Below are 17,628 nucleotides of genomic sequence, written 5' to 3' on the forward strand. Positions count from 1 at the left end.
CTTTCTTCAGGGCAAAGAATTTTTTAATATTGATTTTCCTGATGTATTTCTGGAGGTCAATGTATGCTTCAAACATATCCAGATTTTTATTTGGAGCAAATTTTAATCCTAAATCTAGTAATCTCATCTCTTCTTTATCAAAAATAATGTCGCTCAAATTAAAGATGCCCTTTCCTAATATTCTCTTTTCCTTTTTCTTTCTCTTTGATATGCCCCGTTTTCCCCGCGGTTTCCGCTTCTTTCTTGTTCGTAGAGTCTCGGTTGGTCCTCCCTCCTGTCCAAATTGTATCCTTCCTGTGGTCTGAATCCTCCTCGTTGTTCTTCTTGATAGGGTCTTCTTGGTTGTTCTCCTCTGTTCATACCGTTCCATCCGTGATGTCTGGGGCCCCCTCTGTTCCAGCCCTGATGGTATTCTTGTCGCCATGGTTTTTGCCATCCATTGTTCCTCTGCCATCCATTGTTCCTCTGGTATCCCCATCCTCCCTGATGTCTCGGAGGTCCGCGTCTGCCTCTTGGGGGCCTTCCTCTGTTTCCCCTGGGAAAAAACCCCCTTGGTAAGGTGGTTCCCTCTCCTGATGGTATGAATCCGGGTAATGTCTAAGGGGAGAAAATCTGTTGTAGGTGTTAACCTGGTATTGATAGCAACCTGCAGTTCTGTCCACTCTCATATTACCGTGTGCATTACCCCTCACATTTTCTTCAGTATATCTGACTTCCCTGTTGGTGTTGTTACTTACTCCGTTTCTTGGGGTTCTTGGAGTTCTTGGGGCTCTGGGTGTTGTGGGGATTTGTACCTCCATCCATGAGTCTTCCTCCTCATCTCCAACTTCAGAGGGTTCTCTGGAAACTAAGTTGATGGGGTCTACACTGGTTCCTTGTCCGTTGTAGATATCTTCAGCTTGCCATTTGTACACATCCTGATTTTTGTAGTCCAATACATCCCTTTTATATTTCTTCTGTTTTTTGGCCTGTATGGACTTATCATATTTTGAAATGGCCTCCTGTAAGGTTTTTTCTTTATTTTTATATTCTGTAGTGTCAGCATAAGGTGCTAATTGCTCTTTAATCTGTGTAATAATGCCCTCCACATTTTTAAGTTTATGTTTCCTTCTTTTAATAATAAGGGTTAATAACTCCTTTTCACATTTCTCTCAGCCTGGGAAAACAGACAACGTTTGTCTATGAGAGTGGAAGGCAATAAATAACTACCTTATTTTATGCACCTTTTTATTCATTGAATTTATCCATATGAGAAGTCACTTGAATTTATTTATATGAGCAGTCACCTATATTATTTATTTAAATTGCACTGCGCACTTTGTTTCTGGGGGGTGCATGCTAATCCACCCCCTGCACTAATTCTTTCAAGTATTTTTTTACCTACCACTGTGTTATTTGTTTTAGTACACATACCTTTTACCTACCATTGCGTTATTGGTTTTAGTGCACATACCTTTGTGTGGGGGTCATTATCCCCTTTCTTTGGGAGAAACTGCTCAAACAGGTAGCGCCGTATACAAACTCCCTTTCTCTCACACACATGTTTATGTGGATTTCTTTATTACAGTTCATTTACCTTTATCACTTAGCGCAACTTTTCTTATATTGATGAACTATGGCCCTGTGTATGCGGTCAATCTCCATATGGATTTCAATAATATCTGGTACAGCAGAATGCATTAATGAGTAAGTGATAGAAGTGAGGTCTTTAACCATTTCTGGCAATCCCCGTATACCACAATTATACCGCCTGGCACGATTCTCAAGATCATCAATTTTAGCGTTAGCTTCTTCTAAGCGATCTTGAAGATCAGTGATCATAGAGGTATTTTGCACCACTCTGTGGACAGTATCATCAACTTTAGATTTAATGCTGTCGAGGCGATATCCCAAAGCTTGGAAGTCTTGTTTTAAATCGGAGGCTAATTTAGTGGTAGCTTCCTCCATTTCCCTCTGCAGCATATCAGGAAAGTAGGCAAGAAGAATAGTGTCAGGGGGAGTATGGTAATAGTGCAGGTAAAGAAGCTGGAGACCCCTCAGGGCTATAAGCATCTGAGTCCTGTCCACTAGTTTGGCTGAGGAAAATGTCTGCCATGTCCCTGTCCAGAGCAGAGGAGGTGTGGGAGGCCTGGCCTGGATACTGCACAGAGGCTTGTGAGAGGGATCTTGCAGGGCTGGAAGGGACGTAGGGAAAGTCCGCTGGCTCACCTGAGGATGAATGAACCTTGGGGAAATCCTTCTTGCGTGCCTCTGAGCCAGGGGGTTTCATTTTATCTCTTTGAGGCTGTGGCTACTGCTGTCCCCTTCCTGCATGTGTGCTGGTGCCAGTCGCCATCTTGGGTCCCTTCCCGGGTGCACGAGGCTGGAAGCGGGGGTTGGTTTGGGTCTTTCCACTGACCGGGATGACATGTAGTGGGTCTCGGTGTTTCCCGCCCGCTGCCCACCACTGTACCGGAGTGAGCACGGAGAGAAGGCTGCTATTGTAGGCTGTTTGTGCTGGGAGTGTGCGGAGTGGTTCAAGCTTCCATCCTCTCCGGCCACCTGCGCATGCATGTAGCCAGCTTTAGAGATGTATCCAGTCACTCTCAACTTTATTTTGCACCATGACAATGACCCCTTCTGCAGTAAAAATAGGAAAAGAAAATCCTGATGGTATGTCACTTGCAGAGACAGCAGCAGGTAAAAAGCCACCCCCCAAAAAAAAAAACAGTGTAACTGTAACAAAATCTCAGAGAGGCTTGGAAACACTTTCTGCAACAGTATATTCAGAAAATGAATGCAAGTGTACCTAAGAGAATTGCTACTGTTTTTAAGGCAAATTGGGTCCACAGCAAATATTGATTTTTTTTTTTATGGTTGTTTTTTTTTTTTTTTTTTCATTTACTGCACTCTTTAGGAAGTTGTTTTAATAAAAGAAAACCTTTAGGGCCTATTCACAGTATGTGAAGTTACCTGCATGGAAAATAGTTTTCTATGTGTCATGTTCAGACCAGAACTCAATGTTTACACTGCGTTTGAAAGCAGTGCAATATTGTGCAGCCTGTTTGCATAATATCACACCAATCTGCATGGTGCCACATGTCACTGCATGGATGAAGTCTCACAAAGTACGCTTCAAAAAAAGTTAATTAAAAAAAAAAGCAGCTGCGTGATGGGATAAAACACACATCACACTGCCCTTGCCACACAGCTTTGCAGGCCAAAATGCTGAATTGTCAGTAGTGATTTGGGCTGTAAGGCAGCGTGAAGAGGCTATAAATAACATTGTTTTTAATGCATTACTACTTTGTAGCAATTTTAATTTTGCATAATACTGTATGTTACATTTTCATCTATCTCTAATTATGAACACATCTCAATCCTGTCCTTCACTAATTTCTCAGCTTTTATATGTTAGGTACTTTGTTCCAAAAAGAGTAACACAATAAAAATGTAATTGTTTTTTTTTTTTTTTTATAATTCCGCAATAAAACTGCAGTCTTTGCATTGTCTCATATTCATTTGTTAAGCTCGGTCTTTCCAAGAATGTTACATATACACTGTATACATGTAAAAATAAAAGGGAACGTTTTCCTAGACACTATATGACTAATCCTTCAATTTTATAGCAGAGTACAGGGCTAATCAGTGATTTCCATTCACTAGAACAATAAAGGTTTCCACTGGGATCTATAAAAAAAAACATAAAATGTGCTCAGTACGTTTTTTCAATACCAAAAAAAAAAAAATCCAATAGCTTAAATCTGATTACACTTGGCTCAGATGGTCATCAAAAGTGATGTATTGATTGATTTGTCTTTTTCAGCTTTCTCTTCCTGTCTCAGTAGAGCAAATCAAATGCCCATTTTAAAGGGCAAGCATTATTAAATTGACAAGAATGTTATCAATACAGTTGCCAAGGCATCCTATTAAAACTCTGAAAAGGAGACTGATTTAATGAACAGGAATCAATTACCCTGGCAAGCAAACCTGAATTTTCTACTTCTTATATGACATGGTATGTAATATATTCATAAATACTTATACCACTTTGTTTCAAAATATAAACTATATAAATACTGAATGGCAGGTTTCTATGTAAAGTTCCTCATCATGTCAAATACAGCTTAAATAAATTAAATACACACATAAAAAGGGCCATCATTGTATCAAAAATGTTTTGAAGGATAATCATATAAATATTGGAAGAAGACATTTAAGTTATAGGGGAAAATTAAATAGATTACACAAAATATAGGCAGAAGGAATGGATGATCTGTAAGACTAAGATTTCCTGAGGAGTCACAGGAGAGACTTGATATTTCTATTCCGAAAATACCAGGGTGGTCTGAAGGAAGTAACACAGAGGAGATAAAGGATGGAGAACAATGACTTTTGACTTCCCAGAGGAAGAACTAAACTATTCTGAATATAATCTTAACTATTCTGTTTATCGTGGGAGATGAAGGAGGTGGTACAGGGTTTATGTAGATAAACTGTAGGATGGTTCGGTAGTCCAATGTAGCTGTGGAATTCCCTCGGCTAGGGGGAACCCTCGCGGTCTCACCTGTCGAGCATCACCCCGAAGGAGAGAGGAGAGATTTGGAGTGGGTACCTTAGTGCCCCCCCCCCCAAAAAAAAAAACCTCTATTAGACCTATTTGGTCATTTAACATCAGAGGTAAGAGGGGCATGTGGAGGAGTGGGTTAGAGGTAGGGTGGGAGAGGATGGTGGGCGGGAGGGTGCAGGGAGAGGGATTGGGGTTTAAGAAGGGATGGGTTAAAAGTGCATGGGGGAGGAGAGTAAGGGTTTGTAGGGAGATGAAGAGGGAGGGGAATGGGGATGTTAGAATGGTAAAATTTACAGTCCTACTAATCAAGGTTTTGTCCTCCTGTACTATGTCGTCTGACGTATATGAGAGTATTACATGGCGGACCCCCACATTCCCCCTAGCCGACTTGTACAAATGGGAGGTGCGGGGGCTGTGGGCAAAAAAAAAAGAGGAATTATAAAATAAAATGAACAGCCTGAAAATGTTGTCCTTTAACGTCAGAGGACTAAATACCCCAGGAAAAAGACATAAATTGTTGAAAGAACTTAGACGTAATGCTGTTAAAGTTGCTTTCCTACAAAAGACCTATATGACACAGAACATTAATGTGAAGATATATTCAAAATATTTTCTGACTTGGTACTATGGAAATTCACCTATAAAAAGAGCAAAGGGAATCGCTATAGGTTTTGCCAAAGATGTAAGGTTCTCCCTGTAGGAAAGAATGGTCGATCAAGATGGTCGATATGTCTTTCTGAAGGGACAACTACGGGGCTTAGACTGTACGTTGGCAAATATATACTGCCCAAACAAAAACTCAAATAGATAAAGTGTCTCATTTTAAGAAGGGGTATTTAATTTTAGCTGGAGATCTTAATTTATATATGGACTCATCCCTTGATTGTACGTCTGGTGCATGGGCGAAAGATGAATATCAGATGAGAAAGCTTAAAAATAAGCTTTTTAAAAGTCAACTGGTAGACGCACTGAGAATACAGCACCCAGGAGAGAGAGAGATTACTCATTCTATTCTCCCGTGCACCAGACGTACTCAAGGTTGGACTATATATTATTAGATTATAGACTGATAGAGTCAATACTAAGTACATCTATTGGAACAATCACTATCTCTGACCATGCCCCAACGTATGTTGAAATTAAACTACCCGGGGCATATAAAAAAGCCTATTCTTGGAAGAACTATTATTGGATAAAGACATGGGGGAAAGAGTTGAGGAAGAACGTACCTGCTATTTCCTAATTAACGAAGCCCCTGAGATTTCTCAAGCCACTATCTGGGAAGCTAATAAAGCCTATATAATTGGAGCTAGGAAAAAAAGAGAGAGAACCGCTAAGATAAATTAACTGCTAGTAGAGTTGCATGACATGAAACAAAAAGACAACTTTAAATAGCGACATACAAAAACTTGAGATACTTAAAATAGATAAATTAAGAGATCTGCTTGATGAGGATACAAGGAGGTCTTTCAACAAGGTGGCAAAAGATTGATATAAGTGGGAGAATAAACCTGGAAAATATCTCTATGGTTTATTAAAGAATAAAAAAAATCAAAGAACTATATTGAGTAAATAAAAAAACAACAGAGGAAAACAGGTTTTTCAACAACAGAAATAGCAAGCACCTTTCAAACTTATTATAGAAATCTTTATACTGTTAGATTAAAAGAGAGACCTGAAGTAGAACAACTTAGGAAACAAAACATGATTACCTATATACATTGCTTCCTAAGATTGACAAAGATAAATTGTCACTTCTTGAGAAGCCAATCTCCCATGATAAAATTAATAAGACTCTAAAGAACTCTCCAACTGAAAAAAGTCCAGGACTAGGTGGATTTACAAGTAGCTATTACAAGAGATTTGGGAAATATTTGTTCCTAAATTGTGTACTTACATGAACTAAGTAGCCGAAAAGGGGAAATTAAGACCGAAATCATTACAGGCACATAAAACAGTTACCCTTAAAGAGGGGAAAGATGCAACTCTCTGCCCCAGCTATAGACCAATGGCATTGCTGAATACGGATATAAAACTATACGCTTAAATTTTAGCAACCCGTTTGAAAGTCCTGATGTCAGAATGGATCCACCTGGATCAAACAGGATTTGTCCCAGGAAAAGAGGGGAAAGTTAATGCTATCAGAACACAATTAATAATACATAGATTTAAAAACGTGCAAGCTCCGGCCCTCTTGTTGTCTGTCGATGCCGAAAAAGCATTCGACATAGTGGATTGGGACTTAATGTTTGAAACTATAAATTTAGGGGTTGGCCCTAAAATTATTAGTTGGATAGGAGCTCTATATAGGAATCCCACTGCCTCAGTAAGGATAAATGGCACTCTGTCAACAGGGTTCGAGATGAACAATGGGATGAGACAGGGGTGCCCTTTGTCAACCCTGTTTTTCCTCCTATCACTTGAGCCCCTGTTGGCTTCGATCAGGAACAATGTAGATATAACAGGGGTGAAGTGTGGGCATGATGAACATAAACTTGCAGAGTATGCAGATGATATTCTATTTAATATTAACAACCATAGAATCTGTCTCCCAAATATTATTAGATAACTAAGAAGATATGGAAATTAGTCTAATTTTAAGATAAATCTAATAAAATCTGAAATCTTGAATATTAGATTAAATACAAAAGAAGAACAGATACTATAGAAAGAATTTCCATTTACTTGGACAAAGTCCAGTCTGAAATATCTTGGGATAAATATAACATCTTTATCTGAAAACCTTTATTTAGCCAACTATATCCCTATGTTGTACAAGATAAAATCTAAGATTAGGAAAATTTCGACCCGCCCACTATCGTGGTTGGGGAGAATCAGCATGCTTAAAATGATAATCCTGCCTAAAATCTTATATTGGTTTCAAACGCTTCTATTGTAATTCCTGCCGCATATTTTAGAACAATAAAAACAATGTTATCTAAATTTATATGGAAAGGGAAAAAAGCGTCTCTCAGCAGAGATAAGGCTTCTGGGAGTTTAGGGGTACCGGACATAAAAAGATATTACACAGCAACAATATTATCACGGATGATTGAATGGACAAGAAAAGATTTGGAGAAAAGATGGGCACAGTTAGAAAACACATTAAATCGAGCACAACTAGATAGGAATATCTGGATTCCACACAAGTCTAGAGATATACATGAGGAAACACACAATTTAACAAGAGTTGTATACAAAACCTGGGATGCCTTTTATAGGCAGGCTGGATGGTTGTACAGCTCTTTGTTAACCGCTTGCCGACTGCGCACAGTATATTTACTGCAGCAGTCAGCCCCGGCCAGGCAGAGTGACGTAGATCTACAGTACGTCGCTAGCCTGTGACCGGCTTGTGAGCCAATAGCGGGCGAGCGCGCGCATCGTTCACTGAGGAGTCCGCGCGTGTGACCGGCGGACCCAATGTCCGCCAGTCACACTACGATCGTCGGTAGAGAGGGAGAAAGTCAGGCGGCTTACGTAAACAAGCCGTCTGTCATTCTCCCCTGTCTAAAAATGGAGATCAGACGGTTCTACTATGTAGAACTGTTGATCTCTGTTTTTACAAAAGTACACATGTCCCATCACAGTTAGAAACACGCCCCTAGGACACACTTAACCCCTCCCTCTCCAATACAGTCTCTCCAATACAGTTAACCCCTTCACTGCCAGTGTCATTTTTACAGTAACAGTGCATATGTATAGCACTGATTACTGTAGTAATGTCACTGGTAACCCCAAAAGTGTCAAAAATGTCAGTCGAGGGTCCGATCTGTGCGCCGCAATGTCGCAGTCCTGCAAAAAAAAATTGCAGATCGCCGCCATTACTCGTTAAAAAAAACCCACCAAAAATGACAAAAATCTTTCCCTTTGTTAGTAAACGCGATAACTTTTGCGCAAACCAATCAAAATATGCTTTTTGTGATTTTTTTTTACCAAACATATGTAGCATAAAACAAATTGGCCGAAAATGTTAAAAAATTTTGATTTTTACATTTATTTTGGGAATTTCATATAAAAAAAAGTGAAAAATATTGTTATTTTTGTAAAATTTAAGCTCTTTTTTTGTTTATAGCGCATGATCAAAAATCGCACAGGTGATCAAATACCACCAAAAGAAAGCTCTGTTTGTGGGAAAAAAAGGACGTGAAATTCGTTTAAGTACATCATCGCACGACCGCGCAACTGTCCGTTAAAGTCACACAGTAAAAAAACGCAAAAAAAACCCTGGTCAGGAAGGGGGTAAAATCTTCCGGGGCTTAAGTGGTTAATCCCACTAGGGGGGTACTAATTTTTTTTACCAGGATTAGAGCACTAGTTTGGGGGTCAGTTAGGCGATTTACGGGTAACAGATATAATACACAAAGGGAAGATTAGATCACTACATGATATTAACACTTTGTGGAAGTTAACACTAAGAAATTGGAATCATATGCAATTAACACATTTTATAAGATCTTTGCCTCAGCCTTTCAGATCGGAAAATAAGTTGAATCCCATGGAAAAATTCTGTAACTCTTCAACAAAGTTAAGACATGCCTTATCTTTGGTACACAAGATGCTGACCGAACTGGAAGGCCGGAGGAAACCACCCTATATTGAAAACTGGGAGACCGAAATAGGAATTTGTTTGGAGGAACACAAGGTAAAAACTGTGCTGAGAGCTGTACATAGCACCGCTACAGACATTAACACCATTGAGTTGAATTATAAGTGTTTAACGAGATGGTATATTACACCAGCCAGAGCCCATCAGTACCAAACTGAGAAATCCAGTCATTCCTGGAGGAGGTGCCAGGTATAAGGATCAATGCTGCATATATGGTGGGCATGCTCCAAGATACTGTTCTGTGTTCTGGTTGAGAATACAAAATCTTATCAACCAGATCACAGGTGAGGAAGTGATTGACAATCCTTGGGTCTGCCTGTTTCACAAGACTAGCTCATCATTTAAATCCTATAGGAACTCATTAGTCCCAAACTTGCTAAATGCTGTGAAAGGGACGATACCAAAGAAATGGTTGGACTCCGATGTCCCTGCTATTAGGGAATGGTGTGAGAGATTTAATTACATCTATGATATGGAATTCATGTGTAGTAGAGATGAAGATTATGACGATAAGTATACAGAAACATTTAAAAAATGGAAAGATTTTAAACTCACTAGGGAATACTTTAATATATGGGGAATTTAGAGACTGTATCATCTGGAGGATTATAGGAGGTGCAAAGAAGATAGATAGGACGTATTAGAAATGTGCGATATTTATGGGAGGATTGGGTGAACGGGAATTTAAGTGGGTGGGGTAGGTTATAACTTGATTTTTGTTTGCTAAGTTGTTGGAATTTTGAAAAATGTGAATGAAAAATTAATAAAAATTTAAATAAAAAAAAAAAAAAAAAACTTGGCTCAGATGGTCATCAAAAGTGATGTATTGATTGATTTGTCTTTTTCAGCTTTCTCTTCCTGTCTCAGTATAGCAAATCAAATGCCCATTTTAAAGGGCAAGCATTATTAAATTGACAAAAATGTTATCAATACAGTTGCCAAGGCATCCTATTAAAACTGTGACAAGGAGACTGATTTAATGAACAGGAATCAATTACCCTTTCAAGCAAACCTGACTTTTTTACTTCTTATATGACATGGTATGTAACATATTCATAAATATTTATACCACTTTGTTTCAAAATATGAACTTTATAAATACTGAATGGCAGGTTTCTATGTAAAGTTCCTCATCATGTCAAATACAGCCTAAATAAATTAAATACACGCATAAAAAGGGCCATCTTTGTAGCAAAAATGTTTTAAAGGATAATCATATAAATATTTGAAGACATTCAAGTTATAGGAGAAAATTAAATATATTACACAAAATATGCATTAAAAATAATGAGATTTAAAAAAAATTTTTAAATGCTTAGTGCAGTTCCCATACCTTAAATGATAAGTCCAGTCAAAAAGGAACTAACGCTAAACCTGCACTTTGCCACATTCTAAGATTATTCTAAGTAACCCTGTAAAGCAAAAATCACTGTGCTTACCTTTTCTACATCTGATCCGGTCCAGTCTGCAGTGACGGAAGCTCTGTACAGGAGAGGACCGACAATGACTGTGAAATGAATGGGAAGTGATGTCACCCATAGACTTACCATGGGGCTTGTAGAGTGCCACTCCTGCACCCACCTCAATGCTGAAGCCGCCGCTGACAACTCAGTGTGGGACTGGACCAGATTGGGTTTAGAAAAGGTAAGCACAGTGATTTTTGCTTTACAAGGTTAGATAGAATAGTCTTAGAATGTGGCAAAGAGCAGGTTTAGCGTTATTTCATTTTTGACTGGACTTATCCTTTAATCCCACTTAAAGTTTTGGACAATTCATACATTTCAGCTATATGCTTTTTGATTTTCAACAACTTTTTAATACCATAAAAGCTTGGATTGTGAGCATAATACGTTCTAGAAACATGCTTGTAATCCAAAGCACTCTTAAATCAAAGGGAATTTCCCCATATGAAATATTGGAAACTCAGATGATTTGTTCCACAACCATTTATTCATAAGCCCTTCAGTTTATAGTCCATATAAAAAGATTATAACAATGTGATAGGTTGTGTAACCATAAAATGTCCATCCACACATGACAGCCACTACAAGGGGATTAGAAGCAAAATTCCGCAGGAGCTTCAGAGAATAAAAAAAAAAAAGAGAGGCACCTCTACGTGTAGGAGGGTCTATGTGGACAGCTTTATCCTGGATGCCTGCATACTTAGATGTGCCAGTTTTAGTCATAAACCATGTGAGTTGTTAAATGTTGTACCTTCATTCAATGTAACCATATTGCTACACTTAGAGGAGCCTCTCTTCTCTTTTATACTCTGTAGCTCCTGCTGGATTTTTCTTCTAATTCCCTTGTGGTGGCTGCCAATTGTGGAAGGACATTTTATGGCTACACAACTTATCACATTGCTACACTTAGAGGTGCCTCTCTTCTCTTCCATACTCAGTTGTAACAAGATGCTACATGTATACACTAAAAATTCGGGAGATTATCCCTGAAGTTGCCTGAGGTGGGGCCTAAGGTGCAAAGGTCTCACAGCAGATGGAAATAATTAGAGAAGAGAGTAAACAAAGAGAAGAGGACGCCAAGAGAAAATAAAAAAGGATGAGAGGATAGAACCGAGAAGAGGGAAGGAAGGAGAGGAAAAACAGGGAAGGAAAGAACAGGGAAGGGAGGAGAGGGGAAAAGGGGGGAAAGGAACAAGGGGAGAGGAAAAGAAGGGGGGAAAAAAGGGACAGGAAAGGAAAGGCAGAAGGAAAGGGAAGGATGGGAAGAAGGTAGGGGAAGAGGGAAAGAGAGTATAGGAAGCAGCAAGAAGTGGTTGAGGGCTGGTGGGATTTTAATGGTACCGTGTAACAGATAAATGCCAAAAATACAAAAATAGAACATTTATTAATAATGTTAAAAGCAAGATAGAACATACAAAATCTTCATCATCATATTACAAATGACACATAACGGATAAATGTACAGGATGTACAGGCATAAGGCAGCAATATATGTAAATATATTCTCAAGTCCGATGAGGATACATCAAACAATTCCCGACATGTTTCGCGGACACAACAGATCCGCTTCTTCAGGGGTGTAGAGCATGTTAGGAGTAAGGGATGCCTTAATTAGCCTGTGTGGTATAACAACAGTCGTTAATACAATTTCATCAATACATTAATAGACAGATGCATGCAAGTGTGAAACAGTCCAGTGCACCGTAGAAAATAGTCACCATAGAAGGACATCAATCAACCAGGATCGGAGGGGTATGTCTCCCAGAAGGACGCCTCACCCACAGATGTGGAGGGATAGTATAGGCAGGGAATTCCAATAGAGATACCATAGGGTGAAAGAAAACAAGCAAATAACACGGTGTATATGGTAAACAGCCACCACAGTGAAGGGGCAAGGAAATATACCAGAGGGTAGAAATGTGTCTACCTAATTATGCAATTCTGTTCAAATGGCCCTCATACATCATGTATCCTATAGGGGAGACCACGTGGCTTTCCCAATGCAGTATCAACTGAGGTCCGGAGGCCCCAGAGGTCCTTTGTAAAGGAAGATGGTGTAAACATTGAATAGATATCTAAAAGACTGATCTTAAAAATGGGGCAGAGCAGCCAAAGACTGTGTGAAAAAAGGGGGTTACCTATTTACAGCTAGTATATTGAATCCAATGAATCCAGAGGATGTCTGGAGCCTTACCTCCGGTCCACTGCAATGGCGAGGGACGCCGTCTCCTAGAACTGACTGTGGTGATTGCCCGCCTAATATGGCCCTCAACCCGGCGTCACCTGCGCATGACGTCATGTGCACGGTGGGCGGGTCAGGTCCTCAACTGCGCGCGCATCAGGAGGGGACATGGGAATGTCCAATCATCGCCGTGTCCGAGGACCACACGTCTGTGGGAGAGTCGGGGAGGCACGCCACCTACCGGATGGGAGGAGAACTGACAGGAAAGGCTATAGCGGTGCACAATGTAAATGGAAGTTCACACGAGCATGTTACAAGATTCTTAAATGAAAAGCATAAATTCACAGTACAAGATTACAGATGAATAAAGACACCTTGTGATACCGATGAATAAAGACACCAAGGTGTCTTTATTCATCTGTAATCTTGTACTGTGAATTTATGCTTTTCATTTAAGAATCTTGTAACATGCTCGTGTGAACTTCCATTCTGATGCGCGCGCAGTTGAGGACCTTACCCGCCCACCGTGCGCATGACGTCATGCGCAGGTGACGCCGGGTTGAGGGCCATATTAGGCGGGCAATCACCACAGTCAGTTCTAGGAGACGGCATCCCTCACCATTGCAGTGGACCGGAGGTAAGGCTCCAGACATCCTCGTCCTCTTAACCATACTTTGATATAGCATATCGGGCCTTGCAATTTACCTAACTTTCATCTTATTCTTCAGACTCCTCGAGGTAAAGACAGGCAGCACTGCCCTTTGCAGCCTGCCTGACATTATATCACCTTGTATGCTGCACAAGCTGTATAGCCTTGATGTTGGTCTAATAACCTTTGGATTCATTGGATTCAATATACTAGCTGTAAATAGGTAACCCCCTTTTTTCACACAGTCTTTGGCTGCTCTGCCCCATTTTTAAGATCAGTCTTTTAGATATCTATTCAATGTTTACACCATCTTCCTTTACAGAGGACCTCTGGGGCCTCCGGACCTCAGTTGATACTGCATTGGGAAAGCCACGTGGTCTCCCCTATAGGATACATCAGTGTTTCTCAACTCCGGTCCTCAAGGCACACTAACAGGCCAGGTTTGCAAGAAAACTGAAAGGCATCACAGGTGAGATCATTTGCTGCTCAGTGATTGCAGTATTCTAGTCTGCATCTCCCCAAGGTAATACTTAAAATCTGGCCTGTGAGTGTGCCCTGAGGACCGGAGTTGAGAAACACTGGGATACATGATGTATGAGGGCCATTTGAACAGAATTGCATAATTAGGTAGACACATTTCTACCCTCTGGTATATTTCCTTGCCCCTTCACTGTGGTGGCTGTTTACCATATACACCGTGTTATTTGCTTGTTTTCTTTCACCCTATGGTATCTCTATTGGAATTCCCTGCCTATACTATCCCTCCACATCTGTGGGTGAGGCGTCCTTCTGGGAGACATACCCCTCCGATCCTGGTTGATTGATGTCCTGCTATGGTGGCTATTTTCTACGGTGCACTGGACTGTTTCACACTTGCATGCATCTGTCTATTAATGTATTGATGAAATTGTATTAACGACTGTTGTTATACCACACAGGCTAATTAAGGCATCCCTTACTCCTAACATGCTCTACACCCCTGAAGAAGCGGATCTGTTGTGTCCGCGAAACATGTCGGGAATTGTTTGATGTATCCTCATCGGACTTGAGAATATATTTACATATATTGCTGCCTTATGCCTGTACATCCTGTACATTTATCCGTTATGTGTCATTTGTAATATGATGATGAACCTTTTGTATGTTCTATCTTGCTTTTAACATTATTAATAAATGTTCTATTTTTATATTTTTGGCATCTGTTACACGTTACCATTAAAATCCCACCAGCCCTCAACCACTTCTTGCTGCTTCCTATACTCCCTTTCCCTCTTCCCCTACCTTCTTCCCATCCTTTCCTGTTCTCCCTTCCCTTTCCTTCTCCCTTTCCTTTCCTGTCCCTTTTTTCCCCCCTTCTTTTCCTCTCCCCTTGTTCCTTTCCCCCCTTTTCCCCTCTCCTCCCTTCCCTGTTCTTTCCTTCCCTGTTTTTCCTCTCCTTCCTTCCCTCTTCTCGGTTCTATCCTCTCATCCTTTTTTATTTTCTCTTGGCGTCCTCTTCTCTTTGTTTACTCTTCTCTAATTATTTCTATCTGCTGTGAGACCTTTGCACCTTAGGCCCCACCTCAGGCAACTTCAGGGATAATCTCCCGAATTTTTAGTATATACATCCCCAGGGATGCGGTACCTTCTTTCTACCTAATACAAACATAAACTTTCTTTCAAGATGCTACATGTATATCAAGACATCGCTTGTTTATCAAGTCAAAAGGTTTTACTGTAATTGTTTTTCCTTAGTAATATTAAGACAAAAAGGCATTACAAAAAAATAAAATGATTTACCTTAAAGTGGTTGTAAAGGATGAAGGTTATTTACCTTCATGTATTCTATGCATGTAGCTAAAAAACCTTCAGTGTGTAGCTCCCTCCCCAGCCCCCTCCAATACTTAAAACCAATCTCAATCCAGCGATGTACACAAGACCTGAGTTTCTCCCAGGTCTCTCCCTCCTGACTGGCTGAAATGCAGCAGCAGGAGCCATGCTCTGTGTCTTATGGATGCAGAGAGCCAGCTTGGGAGCAAGCACGCTTGCTCCCAAGCCAAGAGCACCGCGGGGGGACCCAAGAAGAGGAGGCTTGGGGCTGCTCTGTCCAAAACCACTGCACACAGCAGGTAAATGTGACATGTTTTTTTTCTTTTTTTTCTTTACAATCACTTTAACCAATGATGTAGACATTTAAAGAAGCATCCTTCATCTGCAGATACGTAGACTGAAGACTGATTTTTTTGATTGATAAGTTTTGGGGCACTGGTGCGCTGCTATGGTGTGCTAACTGATGAGGGAATTGTGACCATAAATACTAGTGAACTGCTGTTACCACTATATCAAGCTCTCTGGGTCTTGAAAAAAGTGTAACTATAAATTAGTGAAATTAAAGTATAAAATACAAAGCAGGAATACAAATTCAATCACAAATGTTCCATAAGGGGCTATGTTAAAATCAAAGGAGTACCCATTTTATATCATACAACATTATCCTAGTTATGCCGCAGCCTGGTGAGTTGCATGGGCAGACTGAGATGAGTAGATATCCTATACATCTCACATGTTTCAAACTAAAAATTGTCAAGTCCTTCTTCAGAGATGTTTTGTTTCAAAGGGTACTGATTGTTTTCTGGAATATAAGTGTCGGCTATTAGTAATCATACAATGATATCTATAGAACATTTATAATTCTATAACAAGATAGCATAGTGATCTAGTAAATACACAAATACACTGTGTAGCAAGCTATTGTTATACTCACAAAATTGATCATCATTTAGCACATGGTAATGAAGAATTGCAGGGAAAAAGTTAGACAGAAATTGGGTAGAATCTGGATCTCCCCATGTGTGCAGGACAGATTAAACGCTCATCCAGGAGTGGGGGCTGGATCACAAGGGGATAACTCCTGTATTTAACCACCAGGTGAGATGTCTAAAAATCGATAAAAACAATAAAATATAGGCTAATCGATTGAAGGTATGGATTCCAACTATGCAATAAGGAATACTCAGGGGAAATCCCTGAATATTTTAGCAAGGGAATTTCAAGGCCATATAGTAATGGTATTCCAATAAGTATAATGTAGAGCATAAACGATAATAGTGAATAGTAAATAAATGTTGGTAAGGTCCCCAAACAGTGGTAAAAGAAATTGTTGCAGAGTCCCACCTGTGAGTCAGAATACATCCATCCGGTGCAACCACCAGTCTCTTCTCCATGCAATGCAAGATTCACACAGAGAGGTGGTGGTGATATATCCTCCACACAGGTGATTCTCCTCTTCAATTAGTGCCATCAGCTGATTGAGACATTAGACGTGCTCGTCACAATGATGACAAGCAGCGTCTGTGTCAGATCCATGCAGCCTAGACATAGCCATCAGCTGGCTGGTTGGTGAATTAGACGCGCTCGTCACCATGGTGACGAGTAGTGTCTGTTGGGTGCTCTGACAAGCAGAATAGTAAGGACAAGCCGGGTCGGTAACAGAGAACTTTCAGGAACAAGGATCACAGGAACACAGTACAAGCTGAAGATCAATCAGCAACTTCAATCACTGGCACACTTCCTTATAAAGGCCCATGTGATGTGCTGGCTGAGATGCTGGGTCCTAGAGCCCTTCTCCTGCCATTGGTGTCCTGACTGATGCTGGATCCTAGAGACCCTCTTCTACCACTGGAGCCCTGGCAGTCCCCCCCCCCCCCCGACGGGCAGCCTCCAGATGCCCATTTGGGCAATTTTCTCCGGGTGTTTGGCCCGAAGCTCTCGGAGGAGTCTAGGGGCATGTAAATTGGCTTTGGGTTCCCAGGAGCTTTCTTCGGGTGGATACCCCTTCCATCTAATTAGGTATTGGATCTGCCTACCTCGTTTCCTGCAATCCAGAACTGACTCTACTTCATACTCTGTCTCTTCTCCAACAGTTACTGGTGGTGGAGGTGGTTCCACTCTTCCTGGGAATGGGTCAGGAATTGGGTTTTGGGCTGGCTTGAGAAGAGAAACATGAAAGACCGGGTGGATCCTGTAAGAGTCAGACAGGGAAATCTCAAATGCCACTGGGTTTATCTCACGTTTGATTTGAAAAGGACCGATATATCTTGGTCCCAACTCCCTTGACGGGCACGGTAGCTTTAGGTTCACAGTTGACAGCCATACCTTGTCTCCTACTTTAAGGGGAGGATTGCCTCTTCGTTTCCTGTC

The sequence above is a fragment of the Pelophylax lessonae genome (assembly GCF_965119305.1).
Source record: "Pelophylax lessonae genome assembly, chromosome: 6".
Taxonomy (NCBI): Eukaryota; Metazoa; Chordata; class Amphibia; order Anura; family Ranidae; genus Pelophylax; species Pelophylax lessonae.